General features: G+C 41.3%; 1 protein-coding gene across 1 annotated transcript in view; it reads left to right on the top strand.

Moving 5' to 3' along the window:
- The window catches only part of VPS26C (VPS26 endosomal protein sorting factor C), a 55780-nt gene that overhangs the window by 404 nt on the left and 29963 nt on the right, over positions 1–25413 (top strand). The gene's annotated exons all lie outside the window — the stretch shown is intronic.

Consider the following 25413-nt stretch of genomic DNA (forward strand, 5'->3'; position numbering starts at 1 on the left):
GTGCCCGAGCTGCAGCCCTAACTGTCTGTTGCCTTGAATATCCTGCTGCCTTGGTCCCTGATGGTGGAGACCCTCTATGAACAAATGTCCCTCCCTTCCTCTTGCAGTGACTGGACCTCCAAAGAGTGCTGAATGGACCCTTAAAAGCACAAGTATGTCTCAAAAAAAAAAGCATAAATATGCACATCAAGTGGTTGTCAGCTCAAACACCGTACACAAATCACTCAGTTTTCTGCTTTTTTCTTGGAATACTCTAGAGAAGAAATGGCATATTTAAATGAAAGCCAAAACAAGAACATTAGTTTCAGCCCCCTATGGCCTCAATTGCCTTATTTGCAAGATGATATTCTAAGATGCCTCTAATTGGGGGAAATCTCAACTTTTCTTAAACATGCCAGTCACTTAGCAGTTGTAAAACTGTGATAGACCAGGTCATGTCTGTGCTTCTAATGTACAATCTGCTTGAAATCCTAGCTAACTAACACTCCCAGGGAGATTTTGATTGCAGTGGTTTGCCACATGAATCTGAATAGACTATCTTTCCAATGCAGATGAGCTGCTAGGGTTTGGTTAGCATCCAACCACTTTAGCCACTGTATCACCAGGGCCCCTGAAACATGCAGGATTTTCTTTAAAAACGAAACAACACGAATGCCCCTGACTCATGTTAGACTCTGATCTGTGATTCAAGAAGAGGTCCCATCTCTGGTCAGTCTGAGTCAAGTGTAATTTACACCATGGCTGTGGGAAGGGTGACTCTCTAGGTATGAGCTAATGACAAAGTCTTCCATTTTCTTTGAACATCACAACATTGGTGAAAACTCTTGTTCTCAGAGGCTTGACTCCCCCCATGGAGTGATTGGCTCCATGGTCAGATTGGCTTGATGTAGTGGCCTTTTATTTTAGTATGATCCCAATTAGTAGAAATCCACTCTTGAAGTAATGAATGATTGCCATCAATCAAAGCAATGCTTGTTCCTTAGCATACACTGGTATAGAGTTTAACAACCAGACCATTTACTCTTGTTTTACTGATGAGGAAATTGAGGCCTAGAGAAGTTGAGGAATTGCCCTGGGTTACCAGACTAATAACAGGCTGGATCCTAGCTCAGGTTTGAGTGATTTCAAAGCTTGTCCACCCAACACTGTACTATTCTGCATCCCCAAGCGTGAACATTTTTTGCAAAATGGAGGAATTTATGGTCTAGAAATAATGATTATCCATGATGAAGTATACTGTAAATAGCACTCTAATATTTCATTTAAAAAAAAACTACTTTGAACATGTGCTGATTCTGTTGTGTGTTTCAACATCTCAGTGTGGAATGAGAGTAAAACCTTCAAAAACCAGAACCTGTGGGGAACCTGTGTAAGCTGGAAACCTATCAGAAGGAAAGCCCAAATATTTTCCACTAAAACAAGTAGTAGAAACGTCTTAAGCCTACATTCTATCAAAGATGGAAAACCTGTGAACCCAAAGACAGTCTTGTCAAGTCTGACTTTAACAGATTTCACTGTACAGTCAGCATCCTACCAGGGTTCAAAACTGTTGGGAGACAGGGTGGAGCTCTTAAAAAGCATTGGTAGCATACTATGCACATAACACCTTATATGGTGTTAACTGCAGCCCTTCTGAGCATTAGTTTCCTCTCTGTGTGTTGTGTATGTCTGCACAAGAAATATTAAATAATCAAAGTAGTCACTCAAAGACTAAGGGAGCATAAAGAGCTACTTGCATTGCCTTTACATTCGATGAGATATTGTAAGTAATGTGGCAGGTGGTTTAAAGAATATAGCATGCAACGAGTAAGGGACTTGAGCATCTCCAGATTTGGGTATTCTATGGCCAATGGGAGTCTTGAAGCCAATCCCTTCAGATACTATGGACAGTATCTACAGACATTTGGAAATGACTTCAATTATGCGAACACAAAATAACTTACACTTAGATTTAAAACCAACATTTGTAATTTTCTCCTAAAACAAAATGCTAATTTGAACAAAGGAAAACAGTTTAACATTTTTAAAATGTAAAAATAATTTGGCACAATTGTGAAAACTAACTATTGAGAGCCATGCAACGTGAAAAGCCATATTCTTTTACCTTCCAATTCTCTTCCCTGCCTCTGGAGATACCTGCCAGTGGTTTGTGTACAGACACTTTCTATGAATACTGAATGCATGCCTGTCTGCCCCCAAAGCCTCCACACACGCAACTTGTTCTTTGTGTAACAATTTATCTTGGATAACTTTTCATATCATTGCATCTTTGTCAGTGTCATTTTGTTTAGATTACTATTTAATCCAAATAAATTCAGCCAATGTCTGTTCATTTCAAGAAGTTCATTAAAGCGAGAGGTGAGTAAGAAACAAAAAAAACAACAACATACTCAGTGTTTATGGTATATAGCCCTGGGTGGCACATTCTGTAAATGCTCAAATACTAGCCCAAAGCTTGGGAGCTGAAACTCATCCAGAGACCTCTTGAAAGAAAAAGACTTGGAATCTTCTGAAGAATGCCATGGCCTTGAAAACCCTGTGGGCAGTTTTACTTATGTAATACTTGGAGACAGGATCAAACCAATGACAACGAGTATGGTGTAAGACTGGGGCCAAAGAGCAGGCCCAGCCATTTTAGGGGCAAGGAGAGAAGGGACACTTGGGGAGTCTGCCGGAATTGATGGTGCTGGAGCCCAGTTCTGCAACCTGTGAATGAGGCCAGGGCCTCCCTCCCCTCTTGAGTTAAACTTGTTTCCGACAAAGAATAGACAGTGGAAGCAAATAGACAACTGCAAAGAAACCTGAGTTACGTGAAAGAGCTCCTCTCTTTGCCAAGCTTTTTGTCTAATTTGACAGACATCCTAATCTCCTTTTATTTTGTGTAAGAGTCATTTAGCTTCATAGTCTTTTCAAATTTTTCTTTTTTGCTGGTCTGGGGCTTAATGCACATATTTTGCACTCAGTAATCCTTTAGTTGCAACCCACAAATTTGCTTTTAAATAACCCCTTTGTAATTTGTTACATACATAGGAAAGAAACATCCTCGTCCTACTAATAGAAAAGTCTACCAGAGATGGGAGGGAGTAGGAGAGTGACAGGCTGGAGGCTAGGTAAAGTGTTAACTTGAGGGAAGAGGAAGCTCATGACCAACAAGAAGATGGGCACAAATGACAGACATGCCAAGACGGTGGGAGGCTTGATGAATATTGGTTGTAACGCTCTTCATACGTTCTTCAATCTTCACCTGATTCACAATAAAAAGAATGTAAAAAAAGAACAAGCACCCGTAGAACCCGATCCAGGTCCTGGAGAAGGTCAGGCGAGGGAGAGGAAGTAGGGGAAAGAACAGTTGAGAAAGTGGTGTCACTGACAGAACTCTAAAGGATGATGCTTCATGAAGATGTGGGAACATCCAGCAACACACCACTGCTGTACCCCAAAATTGTGCCCCAGAAGGCTTGAGTAATAGTGTTGTCATTAATGTACAACTTCAGTATCATCTAATTTCCATTATTTTTCCCCCTTGACATACAAGAGTACTTAAAAGAAAGTTTGTAGGAAAGGGGAATTAAAAGAAAAATAATAATATAAACTATTTCTCAGTGTAAGTTCCATTGAGGTCAGATGCCTTTGTAAGAGTTGCTAGTAGCCATTTAGTCCATCCCTGAAGAATTTAAACTCATTTTCAGAAGGGACATTAAAAGTTAGTCCCCAGGGTCCTGGGAATGTAACTGGCAATGCACCTTTCCTTACATTATTGACTAAAGGTTTTTTAAAGACTGGTAAACAAAAGGAAGTCATGGAGCCAGAGATTTCCCACAGAAACTTGCAAAGTTGTCTTCGTTTGATGAAAGGAATAAGCAGGAACATTGGTGGGGAAGGAGTGCTCTCTGGTGAAGCTTTCCTGGGTGTTTCTCTGCTAAAGCTTTGGCTAACTTTCTCAAAACACTGTCATCATAAACATATCATTGTCCTTTTCCCTCCAGAAAGTCAACAAGATAATCTTGTGCATCCAAAAGCACTATTGTCGTGACCTTTGTTCTTAACTGGTCAACTTTTGCTCTGACTGGATCACTTGTCCTTCTTGGTTGCTATTGCTTGACTGTGCTTTGTCTTTAGAATCATACTGGTAAGGAAGCATTTCATTTCCTGTACAGTTCATCCAAGAGGTGCTTCGGGGTCTTGCTCCCACTTTTAAAAGATTCCGCTCATCTATATTATATGTAGGCACAGTCTTTTGCCGCCTATCAAGTGTAAAGTTTGCTCAATTTTAATTTTTCAGTCAGAATGGTGAACAATTAAAAGGCCTGTGGTTTTGAACATTGTTTCTGCTGTTAATCGTTTGTCCTTTTCAATTAGGGCACAAACAAGATTATTTCCTTGTAAGTTGATGTGGTTAGTCCGGTACCGGAGGCTTCACCTTCAACATTTTTTTAAAATCATTTTTTGGGGGAGCTCATATAAATCTTATCACAGTCCATACATACATAACTGTGTAAAGCACATTTGTACATTCGTTGCCCTCATCATTCTCAAAACATTTGCTCTCCACTTAAGCCCCTGGCATCAGTTCCTCATTTTTCCCCTGCCCTTCCCAGTCCCCCCGCCCTCATGAACCCTTGATAATTTATAAATTATTATTTTGTCATATCTTGCCCTGTCCGACATTTCCCTTCACCCACTTTTCTGTTGTCCGTCCATCAGGGAGGAGGTTATATGTAGATCCCTGTAAGCAGTTCCCCCTTTCCACCCCATCCACCTTCAACATTTTAACGCCCCTTCTGAAAAAAACAATTTCTAAGCTGCTGCAATGAGTTTGGTTTTGTTTTTTGATAGCCCTTTCTTGGATTTTTTACACAGAGTTTTACTGTCTCATGCCAGGAGTGATACTTATCCAAATCTTGGCACTCCCTTTGTATCATCAGAAAGTGTGTTTAAGGTAATCTCTCTTAAACCCAGATCATCGTCTTTGATTCATGTACCCCAATACTTGTTGACTCAGATCCAAAAATTCAGTTTAGTGACCTTGGGAGTGCAATTTTATAGCCAAGGCTTCCCAGAGGCCTTATCAGAAAGTGTCAGCCCTTAAACGTAGAAGTTGTTTGAGGTTTTGACTTTACATTCATTCTTATACTGAGTAGACTCAAAGCTGCAGCTGGAGATTTACCTGTCAAAGGCAACCACTCGGCCCACTTCTGTGTTGGTAGGTGATGGGACCATCTCCTTAATTGGGGTTAATTTTGGTAGGAGGGCAGTAGTGATTTAGTGGTAGAATTATCGCCTTTCAAAGCATTACACCCTGTGCACTGCTTGCATGTTGCTATGATACTGAACAAGTTTAATCAGTTTAAAGGCTGGCAATCTACCTCTAAAAATCAGCCAGTGAAAGCCCTGTGGATCGCCAGGGCACTATTCTCAACCAATGGGGATGGCACAGTATGTTCCATGGTACATGGCATCACCATGAGCTGGGCATCAGACTCCATGACAACTAGCAACAACACCCATTTAGATAGTGTTAGATCTGCTCTTCACCGTAATGTATCTGCACCATTGTAGCCAGTCAACTCTTGTCTGATTCTTTTCAAAATAAGCCATATTTTTATGGCAGGCTTTCTGAGAAACATACAGTTCATTCATTCTCCTTTTGTAAATGAAATGTTTCTATGTGTTTTAGAGATGGGTAGAAGTATAGCAGGAGGCATTTATGTACAGGTAAAGGTTAAGTCTTACAGTAGTATCTAAAGATTTTTAGGCCACCTTAAGTGAAAATATTTCTGAGACTAATGGATACTCAAGAAAATATAAAGCATTAACTGCTGGTATGTATCTTACTAAAGATATGTAAGTATTGGCACAGTACTCAGCTAAAAGTATGCATCAGTTTTAATCCCACCAATATGTTATGGAAAATCTATTTCCTTTTACTACCTTTCTTTAAATATGGTTACGTCAACTTTATTACCTCTCCACATTATACATAAAACACCCAGGGTCTGCTCTTTAAACTGGCATTGAAATTTTTTATGTCAAATCTGTGATTATCTTGCTAAGAAAATTGAGTGGGAAAGATTAGCCACTGAGAAGTACAATTCTGCCTCCTCATCCTCGTACTCCTCAGTTAGCTATGTTATATTACTAAACTCGCAACTGGGGCGTTCTTACGGTCGCTGAGGGGATTTGAACCTGGGCGCAGACTTGTCTGGATCAACCGAAGGCCAGGAGAGATGGCTTTAGATGTATGCTGTGATCTGCCTCCAGTCATTCTCTGAGGTTTCTCTCTGTACCAACAGCTCTTCAGGACTGTGGCCATCTTTGTGGCTGGTGGTCTCCTCTCTTGTTTCTCTGCCCTTGAAATTCACCTGCATCATCCAGTTGGCTGAGGTATGGATGATATGTGACTGGCTAGTGCTCATGCTTATTTTTCACTGACCAGAATTGTAATGCTATGGTTGCTGGGTTGTTCGTTATATAAGTACAGGCTTGCTATACGAGGCGTTTCCCTTGGCCTGCTCCCTCTGTGCCTTGGTAATTACTTGGACACGTGTGCATAACTCCCATCCTCCTATGTAATAGGAGCCCCCCTAATCATTTGGTTTGTCATCTGGAGTCTACTTGCACTTTTTGTCAGCCATTCCAAACCAACATCAAAGTTCTGAAACTTGTGTGCTATAATGTCATTGACGTCTTAAAAACGACTAACTCAATCTGTTATTATGTAGACTCTAACTTCTGGAACCACACAGCACACCATGATTAGAACTTCAAACTCCTGTGCAGAAGTCCCTTTGTTCACTCTAGTTAATTCTTCCTTTTTATGAATCATATTTATAGTCTGCACCTTTCCTCTCAACTTTAGCTCATGGCTTAAGTTCATTTCCTGCTTCCCAGGAAAGTATCAAAACCAGAAATTCCACATATCAACACTGGACAGTAGCTTTGCATTCTACTGGCCTGCTTTCTGTAGTATTTAACCCCCTATCTCTCATTTAAAATAAAATCCTGTTGTTTAATTAGATTTAGTCTCTGGGGTCTTGGTGTCTGTTCAAACACGGGAGAGGTGTTTTCCAAGTCTTTCCCACTTGCAGGGTTCTCATTGCCAGCAAGATCCTCTGGTCCAGACATGAGTTCATTGCTGCATAATTACTCCTGCCCTTCCTGAGGCTGCCTTCGCTTTCCGTCTACTATTAACTGCAAAGCCACCTGGCCTACAGGATGAGTCTAGCTTTGACACACACATACACAGCCACCAAAGAGCCATCAAACCACCTAGGGCCAGCGTTGAATTGACCCTGAATCCTGCTCTTTCCCTTGTCTTTCAGTTACATGGATTCTGTTATATGGCCTTTGTCTCTTCTTATCCTCTCCAGGCCTTCAGGGAAGCCCTCAAGCTACTGATGTAAGGTAGTCAATGGGATTCATACTTTTGGATTATGTCTTTTAAATTAGATCAAGAAGTGAACACCTGGCACCAAGCTGCAACTTCCCCTCAAGGCTGTTTTGAAAGGGAGGCTCTGCCAATCCTGGCCTACTCTAGGTCTCTGCATCTCCTTCCTTTTCTCTCCTTTTGGTGCCCATTCTTGATTTTAATTAGTAATAATGAACATTCGTGGAGATTTTACTAAATGCCAGCACACCACGGTAAGTGTTCTTCACAGGTGATCTAATTTAATGTTAACGATTTAAAGATTTTTAGTATCATTAAAAAATACTGCCATTCATTCCTTGATGCTCACCTACCCTACACGATCACTGAAGACAAAGCAGGTGCATAAGCAAATGTGAAGAAAGCTGATGCTGCCCGGTTATCAAAAGATAACAGCGTCTGGGGTCTTAAAGGCTTGAAGATATAAACAAGCGGCCATCTAGCTGAGAAGCAGCAAAGCCCACATAGAAGAAGCACTTTAGTCTGTGTGGTCATGAGGTGTTGATGGGATCAGGCATCAAAGAACAAAAAATCGTATCTGTAGGCAACTGGACATCTGCTTACAGAAGGGTTATGAGGAAGAGAGAAACCAGTCAGGGTGCAATGTAGCTATGATGAAACATACAACTTTCCTCAAATTTTTAAATACTTTCTCCCCCAACTATCATGATCCCAATTGTACCTTACAAATCTGGCTGGACTGGAGGATGAACACTGGTACAGGTAGGAACTGGAAACGGAATCCAAGGACAGATGACCCCCTCAGGGCCAGTGGTGAGAGTGGCAATACTGGGAGGGTAGAGAGAAGGTTGGGTAGAAAGGGGGAACTGATTACTAGGATCTACATATAACCCCCTCCCTGGGGGATGGACAACAGAAAAGAGGGTGAAGGGAGATGTCGGACAGTGTAAGACATGACAAAATTTATAAATTATCATGAGTTCATAAGGGAAGGAGGGCGGGGAGGGAGGGGAAAAATGGGAGGACACCAAGGACTCAAGTAGAAAATGTTTTGAGAATGATGATGGCAACAAATGTTTAAATGTGCTTGACACAGTGGTTGTGTGGATTGTGAGTTGCACAAGCCCCCCAAAAAATGATCTTAAAAAAAAGTCTGCCGTTGAGTTGATACCTAGTCAATATGACCCTGTGTAGAGTTTCTGAGGTTTTGAAGTCTACAAACAGCCTCATCTTTCTGCCCAGGAATGACTGGTGAACTTAAGCTGTAGACCTTGCTGGGCAAAGCTTACTCAACAGCATGCTTCTCTAATGAGGCCTAGGCAAGTTCCAATTCTCTGAAAGCTGGTGCTCAAAAGTGTGGGTGCATTGTGGCTTGGGTATCAACATCTGCAGGCCACGCTTGCTCTTTCTTTTCATCTGTGTAAGCCAGCTCCAGGAGGGAGGGTAAATCAGTTCTGTATACATCACTCTGAACTCCACATTGGAGAATCAATCTTAGGTGGGATTAATTGGAAAACCTTACGGATTGTATGGTAAAGATGGCTTCATATCTTCACTCCGGGTGGGCATAATGTTAGAGACTAAAGGATGTGAGGTGACTGGTGATTTGTTAAAGAGTATTTTATACACCAACAGGCACTTTAAGGAAAAACTCATTTTGAGCTACAAATCTGAATATCACAATGATTTTCATTTCTCATTACTTAGAAAAAGGTAATTCAAGACACAACGAATCAAGTTACGGAAAAAGTAATTGGACAAGAAGTTACACAGATAATCATGCTTGTGAGGGGGTCTCTGCAGAGAGAGAAGCTAAGAACCATGTGCTTCATATGGTAGAGGAGGCCCCAGCCCGAGAGCCACAAGGAAAAAGAGACCAAGAAGCACAATGTGTCACAGAGAGAGGAACGCCAACGACTGGTTAAGAACCATTGGGAAGGAAGGCCAAGGAGCATGAGAGCCATGTAATGTGAAAAGCGTAGGAGCACAGAAGGGCCAGATATAGCAGTAATCAGGCCATCTTGTAAATGGATCCTCTGGTCCCCATCAGCCACCCCAGCCGATGCCACGTGGATCGGAGACAAACTGCCCACCCCCGCATTCCTGAATTTCTGAACGACAAAAATCTCTGATGTACAGAACAATAGAGTGGTTGTTTTTATCCAGTAAATCAGGGTGGTTATACCATAGATTCCCTGTAGGCTGAGAGTTTGAATGTTAAAGCCGGAAGGATCCTTGTAGGGGCCACCTGGCTCAGACACCTATGAAGGTAGGGCTCACCATTATTATTTGCCTGTTGGTGACAGAGTTCTAGCTGGATCCCAAGTGCCCAAGGTCTATTTGTACAGGAGGCACGGAGTTGTTTGGCAAGGACACTGTAGAGCAAAAACCATTGTCCTTTCTAGTACTGAGTTCTTTGTGACTGTAACTCCCTTCCCAAGATACAGAGCAACCTGCCGCCCCAGATTGCCATGTTCATCTTTGTGCTCAGCCTCTCCTCCTCAGCTCCTGTAAACACTGGTCTATTTTCAGTCTACTTAGTTTGCCTTTTCCCAGATGTCATGTCAAATGGCATAACTCTGTACAATCAGTAACATTTTGAATCTGACGTTATCACTTGGCTTTATGCATTTATGATGTATCCATGCTCTGTCAATAGTCCCTTTTGCGGAATCATCTCTTGTGTGGATGTATCACCATTTGTTTTGCCATTCACCTGCTGAAGGACATTCAGTGATTTTGAAAGAAGCTGCTGCGAACAGTGTTTGTTGGATGTAAGCTTTCATTTCACTTGGGTAAAGTTTAGGGATAAGATGCGAAGAGCATTATCACAATTTTGAGATGATGCATTCTCTTCAGAATTTTCTCCTTCTGGGCTCCAGTAAGCACCACATACTATTGGCCATTACGAGGTGGAGAAAATCTTGGTTGTGGTTAGTTGCCATCAAGTCAGTTCCAACTCATGTTGACCCGATGTACAGCAGAACAAAATGTTATCAACTCTGCAACATCCTTACAGTAGTTCTGTGTGAGCTCATTGTCGTAGCCACTGTAGCAATTCTGGTTGAGGGGCTTCCTCTTTCACTGCCCTTGTACTTTTTCAACCATGCCCTTTTCTAGGGACTGCATTCTCCTGGCAACATTTCCAAAGTACATGAGATGAAGTCTTGTCCATCTTTGCTAGAGAAGCATTCTGGCTATACTTCTTTCAAGACAGATTAGTTTGTTCTCATAGTCTCTGCTGTTTTCAGTATTTTTAGCCAGCACCATAACTCAGATGTGCAGTTCTTTAATCTAATTGAATGTCCAGCTTTCACAGGCATGTGAGGCAATTGAAAATGCCATGGCGTGGATCAAGCACTTCTTAATGCTCAAAGTGACATCCTTGCTCTTCAACACTTTTTAAAAAATCATTTTATTGGAAGCTCTTAAAGCTCATATCACAATCCATACATACATCCATTGTGTCAAGCGCATTTGTACATATGTTGCCATCATTTTCAAAACATTTTCTTTCTACTTGAACCCTTGGTATCAGCTCATTTTTCCCCTCCACTGCTCACCCTCCCTTGTGAGCCTTTGATAATTTATAATTTTTCATATCTTATACTGACCCACTGTCTCCCTTTGCCCACTTTTCTGTTGTTCGTCCCCCTGGGAGGGGGTTATATGTAGATCATTGTGATCGGTTCCCTCTTTGTCCCCTCACCTTCCCCTTATACCAGTAGTTCTCAACCTGTGGGTTTTGACCCCTTTGGGAGTCAAACGACCCTTTAACAGGTTGCTTAAGAGACCATTGAGACCATCGGAAAAGACATTTCCGATGTTCTTAGCAACCGAGACACTGCTCCTCGGTGGTCTCCAGGCAGGTCCACCCACATGCAGATACGCCCACATAGGGGTACCCAATATGAAAACTGTTACCCATGCTTCAAGATAAATTTCATCTATTTGTAATTAGAAATAAATATTTCACAAAGTATAATTACATATTTTGTGATTAATCACTATGCTTTGTGTTCATTTATAACAACAAAAATACACCCTTCCCCAAAAATACATCCTGCATATCAGACATTTACATTATACATTCATAACAGTGGCAAAATAACAGTTATGAAGTAGCACCGAAAATAATTTTCTGGTTGGGAGTCACCACAACATGAGGAACTATATTAAAGGGTCGTGGGAGTAGGAAAGTCGAAAACCACTGCCTCACACCCTCCTGGTATCACTATCATTGGTCTTTAGGGGTTTATCTGTCCTGGATTCCCTGTATCTTGAGGTGTTATCTCTACCAGTGTACATGCTCTGGTATAGCCGGATTTGTAAGGTAGAAGTCGAGTCATGATAATGGGGGGGAAGAAGCATTAAAGAACTAGAGGAAAGTTGTATGCTTCATCGTGCCATACTGCACATTGTTACTCTTCTGCAAGGGGTTGTTCAGTTGCCTACAGATGGGCTGTGGGTCTCTACTCAGCAATCCCCCTCATTCACAGTGACAAGATTTTTTGTTCTGGGTCTTTGATGCCCAGTACCTGATCCCATCAATACTTCATGATCACACAGGCTGGTGTACTTCTTCCATGTGGGCTTGGTTGCTTCTCAGCTAGATGACCACTTGTTTATCTTCAAGCCTTTAAGACCCCAAATGCTTTATCTTTTGATAGCCAGGCACCATCAGCTTTCTTCACCACATTTGCTTATGTACCCATTTTGTCTTTCAAGATCATTTCAGGAAGGTGAACATCACAGAATGCCGGGTTATTAGAACAAAGTGTTCTTGAATAGAAGCCCAATGTTTGTCTGCTGCCTTAATACTTAACATATATGTACATCGATCTATTTCCCTGTTATATATAAATATATTTACATTTGTACATGCCTGCATTTAGGCCTGTATAAATGTCTTTTGCCACCTAGATCTTTATTCGATTTCCTTTTACTTTCCTCTTGTCCCACTATCATGTTCAGCCTTCATTTGGGTTTCAGTAATTCTTCTTGGTTAGTGTCCTTGATAAGGCCCCACCTATGCCCTCCTTGTCACCAATTTTAGATACCTGTTGTTCCCTTGCCCCTGGGTTTGTTGACACCCATTTCCTTTCCCCCATCTCCCCCTCTCCTGTGTCCCCCAGAAGTGTTGGTTCATTTGCTTTCCCCTCCCGGTATCGCCGCTCACATCACTGGTCTTGAAGGGATCATCCATCCTGGATTCCCTGTGTTTCCAGTTCCTATCTGTACCAGTGTACATCTTGTGGTCTAGTGGGATTTGTAAGGAACACTTGGGATCATGATAGTGGGGAGGGGGGGTCGTAAGCATTTAAGAATTAGAGGAAAGTTGTATGTTTCATTGTTGCTAGACTGTACGCTGACTGGCTCATCTCCATTTCTGACAGCTCCCTGTCAGTGTACTGCTACAACCATTATTAAATTATCTTCAGGCAAACTTTACTTGCATGTGATATTAGTGATATTGTTTGATGATTTTGGCATTCTTTGGGGTTCCCTTTGCAATGGGCACAGAGAGGGATCTCTTGTATCAGTTGGCAGGTGGAGAAATCTAGTGATTGTTCTATTTTCCATGGAAAATTGGAAAACAATTTTATTATCTAGGGTAGCAGAAATGAAAATACCTAAGAAGTTGAATTCTCTTTAATGTGCCTGATTTCAGTTTTCCAACCAAGATGAGTCTCTTAGTGCTAGTAAAAAGGGTGTTTCAACAAGCAATTACTTGTTAGCCTGATGTTTTCCCATCCCACTCACTTTGTGATTTTTTTCCCTCATTAGTTATTACTTAGTGCATTTAATTCCTTGCTGATAAATAGAAGGGCAGCTCACAATTGGTGAACAAGTGCTGTAGACCAAATGTGGTTTAAGAATCCAGGATGTTTTAAGGGCATTAATTACTGAAATTTTAGAAAGGAAGGACTGTTTGAAACCCACAGTGGCCTCTTGGTAACATGACCTGGGGTGGCCCATGCTGGTGCCAGCCCACCAGAGAGAAGACAGCAGTGAACTGGGAGGCATTTAAGAGGCTTTTACTTCCCTGCAGTTGTGTTTAAGTAAAAAAATAAATATTTCAAAGATGTGTGGCTTTTTTGTTTTTGTTTCTTAGCATACACTGTTAGGGAAGGTAACTGCCCTTGGGTAATCAAAATTTGAAAGCTTAGAATCTTACATGTTTATGTCTAGGGACCACCATGTTGAGATTTCATCCTATTTAAAAATTGACATTGTGTTAGTAGGTAACTGCTTCGCGTGATTCAGCACTTACTGTTTTACTGTGGATAACATCCACCTGCTGCCTCTGTCGCCTGTACACAAGCCGTCCAGTTCTTCTCTTCTAGGGCAACTAAAAGAGTCTTGTGATTCCTTCCACTGATACTTTGTGCACATAGCCTCCCTTTATACAGATGTGAATGATTTCTAGGAAAATAATGCTTTTGTTTTTTTAATCACCAGGTTCCTACTATGGGAATTTAGGTTGTTTACAATCGTTTGTTACAATTGTCCTACAAGTGGGATTGCTGAGTACGTGTGCTTGAAAAGTGTTTGTGGTATTTCCGAGTGGTCTTATGACTTTGCAGTATTTTAGACTCCCAAACCCCACTCAACAGTGCACGAGAGGGCCTTGCTTCTCCCCCGGCCGACGCCCCCCACCCTTCAGCACATAATAAAAACTTTATCTTTTTTAGTCTTGTAAGTAGAAAGTGAAGCAGTATTTTTAATTTTAAAAAAGTTAATTTTCATTGAGAATTAGCATCTTCTCATGGGTTTAGGAGAAATTTGTACCATAGCCTTTGCCCAGACTTTCATTTTTGGGTTGAGTTATCATTTTCATTGTTTTTAAAAACAGTTCTTATAATATTAGGGAAATTGGCCCTTTGCCTATTATATCAATGCAAATATTTGCCTACCTTATTTATATGGCGATAATTGTACCTAGTCACTCCTTTTTTCTCAGACATTGCATTAGTCATGTTTATTTAGGATTTTGGGGTCTTTCCTAAAAAGCTTTTCCATTGTTGTGGGTTAGGTGTGGATCTGCTAACCACAGGGTCAGCAATTTAGACCTACTAACTGCTCTTGGGGAGAAAAATGAGGCCATTGGGCCCCCCAGAGTTACAGTTTCAGAAGCCATGCATAGTATTGCTATGAGTCAGAATCTGTTCATTGCTAGTGGGTTTGGTTTTTTGGTTTGGGCATCTGAGAAAAATCATTCTCAGTGGTTCCCTCTGAGAAACTTTTAGTGTTTTAGTTTATTGATTTAAGTTTTTAATTAAGAATTTTCATGCACACAAAAGTAAAGTATAAACCCCATTTAAGTTTTTTTTTTCTTTCAGTTGTCTAGCCATTTGTCCCCGTGTCATTCAATCTTTATGGATTTAAAATGCCACTTCTATCATATATTACATTCCCATACAATTTGGGTCTAGTTCTGACTTCCAATTATCTTCTGTGGATGTTTCAATTTATACACATGCGTCTTGTTCAACACTTTGTAAATTACATATAATCACCCATAGGGCTACTTCCCCCCTCTTTGTTTGTCTCTCCCAGAATTAATTATTATTGCATATGAACACTTAGATCAGTGTATCTAGTCTAAAAGAAGCATTTTCCTGTTTCTAGGGAAATAGATATATTAAGGATGTTGAATCTTCCTACCCAGAAACAATGTTTGTTTCCCATTTGCTTAAGTTTTCTTTTGTGGCTTTTAGGCATGTTTTAGCTCTTCAAATGGGAGTTTTAGACACTTCTTTTAAGTTGATTTATGAATATTTAAGCTGTTTGCTGCTTTTGTAATTTGGGCCTTTTCTTCCAGTGTGTCTTCTGTGTCTTAATGTTGACACAACTATCTGTGGAATTCTCTGCTATTTTTTAAATATATGATCCACATATCCTACAATTCAGTAGTTCAGTCACAACCAGAACAGTTGCTGTCATCACCACAATCAGATTTAGGCCATTGTCTTCATCATTATTAGCTCCCCATAGCCCTAACGTCGCCTGACGTGCCCTCAAGGAACCCTTAATCCAGGTATAGTCTCTAGATTTACCTGTCCTGGAGTGAAATTTTCTTAATATTGTAGTTACTCAGTGGCTTCTCTTTGGATTGCAACTGGATCAGCTGCAAATAATCATCAGTGGCTGCCTCTTTTCCAATTTTCATACTTAATTCCTCTTATACTTCTTTCTCTCATTTCATGGAATTAACTTGTACCTACAGTACAATAATAGTAGCAATATCAACATCTTTTATTCCTGACGTGAAGGTACCTAATATTTCCATTACTTTCAGTGGTGGCTTTTGCAAATAATTTTTCAGTTGAGGATGTATCTTTCTATTCTTATTTTACTATGAATATCAAGGATGGTATTAAATATAACCATTAAAATTATTTATCAAGTACCTTTTAGCACGTAAGGTAATGAATATACTGCTTTTCTCTTGTGAGCTCGCATAAAGTGGGCATGGTTATGTGGGAATATTAGTGGTGGTTTTCAGGTGCCATCAAGTCAGCTCTCACAGTGACCCTGTGTACAACAAGACGAAGCACTGCTGGGTCTTGGGGCGACCTCACACTTGTTCTTGTGGGTCAGCCCATCGCTGTAGCCGCAGAGTCAGTATTGAACTATCCTACTGTTTACAGTTTGATATTCCTTAATTTGCTATTGGAAGGTAATTTCTAGCATTTTATTTAGGAGTGTGAGTTAGTATTTATAAATGAGATTAAACATACAGTTTAATACATGTATGTGTGCAGTTTTGCCTTTGCTATCATTGTTAAATGTGCTATATATTTTTTTAATAATCTTTTTCTATTAACTAGAATCTCTTAGGTTTGGAATTCCTGTTTACACATTTAGAACAGTCCTTCATGAAACTTTCTGGGTTTAGTGTTGTTTGGAGGCCTTATTTCTAACTGTAAGTTATCTAAATAATAAATTGTAATTATTTAAGAACTTCTTTCTCTAGTGATTAATAAGATTTGATATTCCCTTTGGAGTTATTTTGGATAAATTGGATTTTCCTAGAAAAATCATAAATTAAAAAATTGATGTATTTATTTATAGTTGAAAACATCTTGTGTGTCTGGTTATTTCCCTTGTATTTCTTATTTTGAGTATTTTTGTATTTTTGTCCTCTTAGTTTCTTGGTTAGATTAGTTAATAATTTACTTTTTTTCCCTAAAGAGAACTTTTGGAATTATTTACTAGTTTCCTTTGTTGGCTCATGGAGTCCTTTTTTTGTTCATGAACAATAAAAAAGAGTGTATTTTCTGCTTCAAGGTCTAGAGTTCAATATATACCAATTAGTTATGCTTTATTGATGTCATTTAGTCCTTCTATATACTTGTTCCATTTTTATATGTTATCTATTTTGATTTGAGAGAGGTGAAATAACATCTCCTCTAACTAATGTATTTTACTCAATCTCTCCATGTCCTCTTTGTAGTTTTTGTTTTGTGAGTATTGATGCTTTGTTATTTGATCTACAGAGTACAATACGTCCCTACTGTGAATTACACCCTTTAGGAATTGTAAGGTACCATTCTTTGTCTTGTTTAATGCTTCATGCTTTGAATTTAACCTTGTCTGATATTATTATAACCATGACGTACTTCCTTTCATTTGCTTCATATACCGTACTTGGTTATCCTTTATTCTTCATCCCTTCCAGATCTGCCCCACATGCCTGCCATTTTTAGGTGCTTTTCTCTCATGCAATATAAAATTGAGTTTTGCTTTGTGATCTAATCTAGATGTCTGGGTTTGGTTTTGTTCGTATTTTAATTTACATTTCTGTAACGCATTTATTGATACGATACATGTTTGGTATTGTTTCCTTGAACATTTCTGTGGTTATCACTCTAGTTTCATTTGGAATTATATTTTGCTATAATACTTTATTATACCTTGGAGAGGTCTGATTTTTCCTCCCTCTTATTCAATGCTGAGCAAATAATCCTAGTAGCTCGACTATATGAAGCAGAGTATGACATCAGGATTGGAAGGAGGCCCATTACAACCTGTGATATTCAGATGACACAACCTTGCTTGCTAAAAGTGAGGAGGACTTGAAACACTTGTTGATGAAGGTGAAAGACTGCTGTCTTTAGTACTGATTGTAGCTCAATGTAATGAAAACCAAAATCCTGACAACTGAACCAATAGGTAATATCATAATAAATGTAGAAAAGATGGGAATTGTCAAGGATTTCATCTTGCTTTAACATACAATCAATGCTCACGGAAGCAGCAGTCAAGAAATCAAAGGATGCATTGCATTGGGCAAGTCTTCTCCAAAAGACCTTGTAAAGTGTTGAAGAGCAAGGATTTCGCTTTGAGGATTAACATATGTCCTAGCCCAAGCCATGTTATTGACAGTCACCTCATATGGATGTTAAAGTTAGACAGTGAATAGGGAAGACCAAAGAAGAATTGATGCATTTGAATTATGGTATTGATGGAAAATATCGAAAATACCAGGAGCTGCCAGAAGAACAAGCACATCTGTCTTGGGAGAAGTGCAGCCAGAATGTGCCTTACAAGTAAGGATGTTGAGACTTTATCTCATGTACTTTGGACATGTTGTCAGGAGAGACCAGCCCCTAGAGAAGGACATTATGCATAGTAAAGTGGAAAGGCAGTGAAAAAGAGGAAGACCTTCAAGGAGATGGATTCGCACAATGGCTACAACAGTAGACTTAAGCACAACAGCTGTGAGAATGTTGTAGGACTGGGGAGTGTTGGTGGTGTGCATGGAGTCTCTCTGAGTTGGAACCAACTCATTGATCCCTAACAAGAACATAAGGAACTTGATATGTTTGCCTGATTGCTTAAGCAATTTTTTTATTCCGAAAAACATTTTATTGTGCTTTAGGTGAAAGTTTACATAGCACAGCAGTTCTTCAATTAGTAATTTATATGCACAGTGTTCTGTGGCATTGATTCCAGTTCCTGCAATGTGTCTAGGCTCTCCCCTTCCCTTTCTGGAATCTCCATTTCTATTGCTCCAGTTTCCATGTACCTTCTACCCTTCCAGTCTTTGGCTTGCAGCTAACATCTTTTGGGTTTTGTATAGTTGATTGTTCTAAGAAGCAAATTCTTCCCAGGTGTTGTAATTTATTTTATAGGCCCATCTGTTATTTAGCTGACAGATGACCTCTGGAGTATCCTCAGCTTCACATTTTAAGAAATTTCTTAGGGCATTAATCTGGGAGTGGGGCTGGAGAGGGAGGGTCCCTTATTTTCTTTCAGACCAGCAAGTATGGCCTTTTTGTTATGGTTAATTCGATTCTACTTTTCATCCATTCTAATTGTGACCATCTATATGTTCCTGGTTAGTGTCAGATAGTAGTAGTCAGGCACCATCTAGTTCTTGTCTTAGAGTAGAGGTGGTTCAATGGAGTAATGTGGTTCAATGGAGTAATTGCTTTCCTTCCTCTTTAATTTTCTACACTGTCTTTTGCTCGAGGTGTACAGAGACCAATAGGTGTTCTCCTAAATGATCACTCACAAGCTTTTTTAAAAATCGTTTTATTAGGAGCTCATACAACTCATCACAATCAATACATACCTCAGTTGTATAAAGCACATTTGTACATTCATTGCCCTCATCATTCTCAAAACATTTGCTCTCCACTTAAGCCCCTAACATCAGGTCCTCATTTTGTCCCCTTCCTCTCCGCTCCCCCCTCCCTCATGAACCCTTGATAATTTATAAATTATTATTTTAGCGGGGTGGGGAGAAACCGAGTGGATGGTATGGGGGGGAACAGGGCACTAATCCACCCGGGGGAGAGTATTGATTGTGTCCCCACAGAACTGTAACGTGCATACAGACCCCACCCCACCATGACACACCAACGTAAAGTACAGAGGGCAACGTAAAGTACGGAGCATTACACAAAGAGACGACCATATGCCAGCTTTGTCCAGAACTAGCCCGACCCCCACAATCGAAGGAAGCTCCACAGAAAATGAAAATAGATCGTCTGGTGTGGGAAAGGAACTGACCTACCACACCACACACAGAAGGAAGCTAAAGCAAAGGAGGGAGGAACGGAGTGGAGTACACCTGGACCCACCAAGCTCAGAGGACGATAGCCCGGCTCAAGGGCCCATCGTACAGAGAGGACCATACAGCTGGCCCCACGGCCAGATGTGACATCCGGCACTGACCCATGGCCCTACATGGGACAGCACTTGAGACACAGTGGGGGATGTGCGACTGAGCTGACCCCACCACACTGAGGCAAACACTGGGGGCATGCAATGGAGCAGCGGGGGAAGCAGAGCAAGGAGGTCCTTAGGGAGTATAAAGGATGGACTCTGGGGCCAGGACGAGGCACCCCACCAGACTCATCTGGAAAACACTCCTAAAGGCCAACAGACCTCGAACTACTAACAGAATCTTTTTTTTTTCTGCTGTTTGTTTTTTCTCTTTTAAATTTTGTATGTCAGTGGCTTTTTTGTCTGTCAGCATGTTGGTGTACTGTCAATGCCATGTTCTTATGTGCCACTTGGGTGTTGTCAAAGCCATCTGCATTTTTATGCACATATTACTATATCTGCAGGTCTACCTAGGTAAGATAGGCTGGACAAACATGTGAGAAGAAAATAACGGGACCAGTGGTCCCAGAGGGACATGAGAGTGTGGGAGGTAGGGGAAGGGAGGAGGTGTTGGCCAACACAGGGACAAGGGAAAAATGAGTGGTTCAAAACCAGTGCCAGGGAGGGAATGGGAGGACTAATAGGGAGGAACCAAGGGCAAGGTAACTGCAAGGAAATACTGAAACCAGAATGAAGGCTGAACATGGTAGTGGGACAGGAGGAAAGCATAAGGAAATAGAGGAAAGGAGTAGGAGGCAAAGGGCATACATAGAAGCCTAAATACAAACATGTACATATGTAAATATATTTATGATTATGGGGGAAATAGAACTATGTGCATATATTATAGGTTGAGTAGTAGGGTAGCAGGTGGACATTGGGCCTCCTTGCACGCACTCCTTCAATACAATAGCACCTTGCTCAGCTAAACTGTCATTCCATGATACCCACCCTTCCCGACATGATCACTGAAGACAGACGTGTGCATAAGCAAACATGGTGAAGAAAACTGATGGTGCCCAGCTATCAAAAAGATATAGCATCTGGGGTCTTAAAGGCTTGAAGGCAAACAAGCGGCCATCTAGCTCGGAAGCAACAAAGCCCACAGAGAAGAAGCACACAGCCTAAGTGAATATAAGGTGTTGAACGGACCAGGTAGCAGACACCAAGTAACAAAAACCATCATTGTGTGACCACCTTCCTCACATAAACGCTGAAGACGAATGTGTGCATAAGCAAGTGTGGTGAAGAAGGCTGATGGTGCCCGGCAATTGAGAGCTACAGCGTCTGGGGACTTAAAGGCTTGAAAGTAAACAAGCAGCCATCTAGCCCAGAAGCAACAAAACCCACATGGAAGCAGTACACCAACATGTGTGATCATGAAGGATCGAGGGGACCAGGTTTCAAACAACAAAGGCGGGGGGGGGGGTGCGGATTCACATTACCGTGAATGAGGGGAGTGTGTGATGGGGACCCAATGCCCATCTGTAGATAGCTGGACATCCCTTGCAGAGGGGTAGTGGGAAGGAGACGAGTCACTCAAGATTCAGTGTAGCAACAATGAAATTCAAAATCTTCCTCTAGTTCTTGAACGCTTCCTCCCCCGCCAATTATCATGATCCCAATTCTACCTTGCCGACCTGGTTAGACCAGAGGATGCACAGTGGTGCAGTAGAGATCTGGAAACACGGGGAATCTAAGACGGATAAACCCCTCAGGACCAGCGGTGAGAGTGGCAACACTGGGAGGGAAGGGGGTGTAGAAAGGGAGAACCAATCTCAGGGATCTACATGTAACCTCCTCTCTGGGGGATGGGCAACAGGGAGGGGGGTGAGGGGAGATGCCGGGCAGTGTAAGATAAGATAAAATAATTTATAAATTATTAAGGGTTCATGGGGGAGCGGGGAGGGAGGGGGAGAGGAAAAAAGGATAATGAGCTGATTCCAGGAACCCAAGTGGAAGGCAAATTTTGAGAATGATGAGGACAATGAATGTATAAGGGTGCTTTACTCCATTGATGTGTATATGGGGTGTGGTAAGAGTTGTATAAGCCCCAATAAAATGATTTATTTTTTTAAAAAAAGGAAAGCTAAAAAAGTTATTATTTTGTCATATCTTGCCCTGTCCGACGTCTCCCTCCACCCACTTTTCTGTTGTCCGTCCCCCAAGGAGGTCACATGTAGATCCTTGTAATCAGTTCCCCTTCTCCAACCCACCCACCCTCTACACTCCCAGTATTGCCACTTATACCACTGGTCTTGAAGGGATCCTCCGCCATGGATTCCCTGTGTTTCCAGTTCCTATCTGTACCAGTGTACATCCTCTGGTCTAGCCAGACTTGCAAGGTAGAACTGGGATCATGATTGTGGGGGTAGGGGGCGAGGAGGAAGCATTTAGGAACTAGAGGAAAGTTATATTTTTCATCATTGCTACATCGCACCCTGACTGGCTCATCTACTCCCCGAAACACTTGTGTAAGAGGCTATCTCCAGTGGCCTACAAATGGGCTTTGGGTCTCCACTCCGCACTACCCCCCCACTCATTCACTATGGTAAGATTTTTTGTTCTGATGATGGCTGATACCTGATCCCTTTGACATCTCGTGATCACACAGGCTGGTATGCTTCCTCCTTGTGGGCTTTGTTGCTTCTGAACTAGATAGCGGCTTGTTTACCTTCAAGCCTTTAAGACCCCAGACGCTATATCTTTTGATAGCCATATAGCCAGGCACCATCAGATTTCTTCACCAGATTTAATTATTCACCCGCTTTGTTGTGAGCGGTTGTGTTGGGAAGGTGAGCATCATATAATGCCCATTTAATAGAAGAAAGTGGTCTTGCATTGAGGGATTACTTGAGTGGAGGCCCAATGTCCTTCGGCTACCTTAATACTAAACCTATAATATATGCACATAGATCTATTTCCCCATCCTCGTATATAAATATGTTTGCATATGTACATGTCTTTATCTAGACCTCTATAAATGTCCTTTGCCTCCCAGCTCTTTCCTCTATTTCCCTTGACTTTCATCATGCTCAGTCCCCACCACTGTTTCAGCAATTTCTCTTGGTTACATTACCCTTGATCATACCCTACCAGGCCTCCTACACCCTCCTCACCACCGATTTGGATCACTTGTTCCCTTGTCCCTAGGTTTGTTAACACTACTACCTTACCCCCCACCTTCCCCTTCCATGTTCCCCGGAACTGTAGGTCCCATTGTTTTCTCCTCCAGATCGTTCATCCAGCTTATCTTATTTAGACAGACCTGCGGAGATAATAACATGCACAAAAACAAGACAAAACCAAGCAACAATATACAAAAAACAATGACAAAAAACAAAACACAAGAAAGAAAAGCTTGTAGTTCAAGGATTGTTTCTTGGCCTTTAAGAGTGTTTTCCAGTCCAGTCTGTTGGGGTACCATGCCCTGACCCTAAAGTCTACCTTCAGCATTCCCTGGGACCTCACCGCTAAATTCCCTTGCTGTTCTGTTGCACCCCCTTAGTGTTTTGCCTCGGTGTGGCGGGATCAGATCGGACTCAATCCCCACACTGTGTCCGGTATTGTCCCCTGTTAGGCTATGTCTCACAGTGGTGTCATGTCTCATAGTGGTGCCAGTCATGTGATCCTCTCTGTGGACTGGCTGCTATAATTGTGAACATCGTCCTCAAGGTCTGGTGGGCCAGGATGTGCTCCACTCTCTCCTCTCCCCCATCATATGCTCCCATGTCCTCTGATCAAATACACTCAGAAGCTTTTAAGCTCCAAAATTCTACTCACGTGACTAGGATATAAAACATTTTATTTATAAATCGTATTCTATAAATACAGTTGACTTAGATGTCCCTCAAGACTAGGGACCTTGGCCTTCAAGTCCTGATGTCTAAATAGTTTCTATACCTGAACCCCTTGTGTGCTCTATTATATATTGGCGCATACATACAGTGTTTACAAATATGCATGTAGAAATGTCTACAACCCGATGCAAACAAGGGTTGTCGGAGTGGAGACCCAAAGCCCATCTGTAGACATTTGGACATCCCCTCACAGAAGGATCACAGGAAGGAATGAGCCAGCCAGGGTGCAGTATAACACCGAAGAAACACACAACATTCTTGTAGTTCTTTAATGCGACCCCACCCCCAGCCCGCCCGCCTGCCCCAATCATGACCCCAGTTCTAGTTTACAAATCCGACTAGACCAGAGCATATACACAGGTAGTAAGAGCTCTTGACACAGAATCCAGGACAGATAAACCCCTCAGGACCAATAATGAGAATAATGACACCAGGAGGGTGGGGGGGGGGGGGAGAAAGGGGAACCAATCTCAATAATCTACATACAACACACATTTACACCCCTTACCTCCCAGGGGGACGAACAACAGAAATGTGAAGGGAGACAGCGGATGGTGTAAAATATGAAAATAAAAATAATTGATAAATTACCAAGGGTCCACAACAGTGGGTGAGGGAGGGGACGAAAGAGCTGATTATTAAGGGCTCAAGTGAAAGAAAATGTCTTGGAAAATGATGATGGCAACATATGTACAAATGTGTTTGATGCAATTGATGTATGGATTGTAATAAGAGCTGTAACAGCTCCTCTAAAATGATTCATTAAAAAAGAAATACCCACGACCATACCTATATATGGATGTGGGTGTACTTCCTTATAGCCTCATTTAGCATACATATTTATGCTATCTACACGCAAATTATTATTTGTTACTGTTGTTGCAGGATTGTAAGTTCTGGTATTTAGTCTTTTCCTCTGTCTTGGTCATGATATGCTGAATTCCCCCTTATTGTATATCACTTTCCATTTACCATAACTAGTACATGAACTCTCTAAGTAGTGACTTACCCTCCCTTCCTTTAATGAATGTAACCATTTCTGAATCTTTCTGTGTGTAAACCTGTTCTTGACTCCTTACAATAGTGATCCCATACAGCAGTTGTCTTTGTGACTGACTCATTTTACTCACCATAATGCTCCCTAGATTAATCAATCTTGTAAGATGTTTCATAGCTTTATTATTCATCTTTCTTTATTACAGCATATTTCATTGTATGGATGTTCCTTAGTTTGCTCATCCATTCACCTGTTGATGACAGGCAGACTATTTCATCTTTTTGCATCATAAATGGGATGAACATGAGAGTGCATATCTCTATTTGCATCACACCTCTTATTTCTTAGGGCATATACTAGGAATTAGATTACCTGATCGTATGGTATTTCTATTTTAGCTTTTTAAGGAAATACTTGTTTTCCATAGTGGCTGTACCATTTTGCAGCCCCACCAGCAGTGAATAAGAGATCTCCCCACAACATCCCTAGCATTTATTGTTTTATGTTTTGTTTTCTTCAGTGGGGTTCTTTTTTTTTATTAACTTTTATTGGGGACTCTTACATCTCATCACAATCCATGCATTCATCCATTGTGTGTAGCACATTTGTATATATCTTGCCATCATCATTTTCAAAGCATTTTCTTTCTGCTTGAGCCCTTGATATCAGCTTCTCATTTTTCCCACACCCTCCCTCCCTCATGAATCCTTGATAAGTTAGAGATTATAATTTTCATATCTTACATCATCCTCTGTCACCCTTTACCCACTTTTCTGTTCATCCCCCTGGGAGGGGGTTATATGTTGATCCTTGTGATTGATTCCCCTTCCCCCCCCCCACCTTTCCCTTATCCTCCTGGTATCTCTGGTTTCATTGTTGGTCCTGAGGGGTTTATCTACCCTGGATTCCCTGTGTTGTGGGCCCTTAACCTATAGCAGTGTACCTTCTGGTCTAACCTGATTTGTAAGTAGAATTGAGGTCATGACACTGGGAGGAGAGGACACATTCAAGAACTAGAGGAAAGTTGTATGTTTCCTGTGTTTCGTCGG

This window comes from Tenrec ecaudatus, chromosome 2 (assembly GCF_050624435.1).
Source record: "Tenrec ecaudatus isolate mTenEca1 chromosome 2, mTenEca1.hap1, whole genome shotgun sequence".
Classification (NCBI taxonomy): domain Eukaryota; kingdom Metazoa; phylum Chordata; class Mammalia; order Afrosoricida; family Tenrecidae; genus Tenrec; species Tenrec ecaudatus.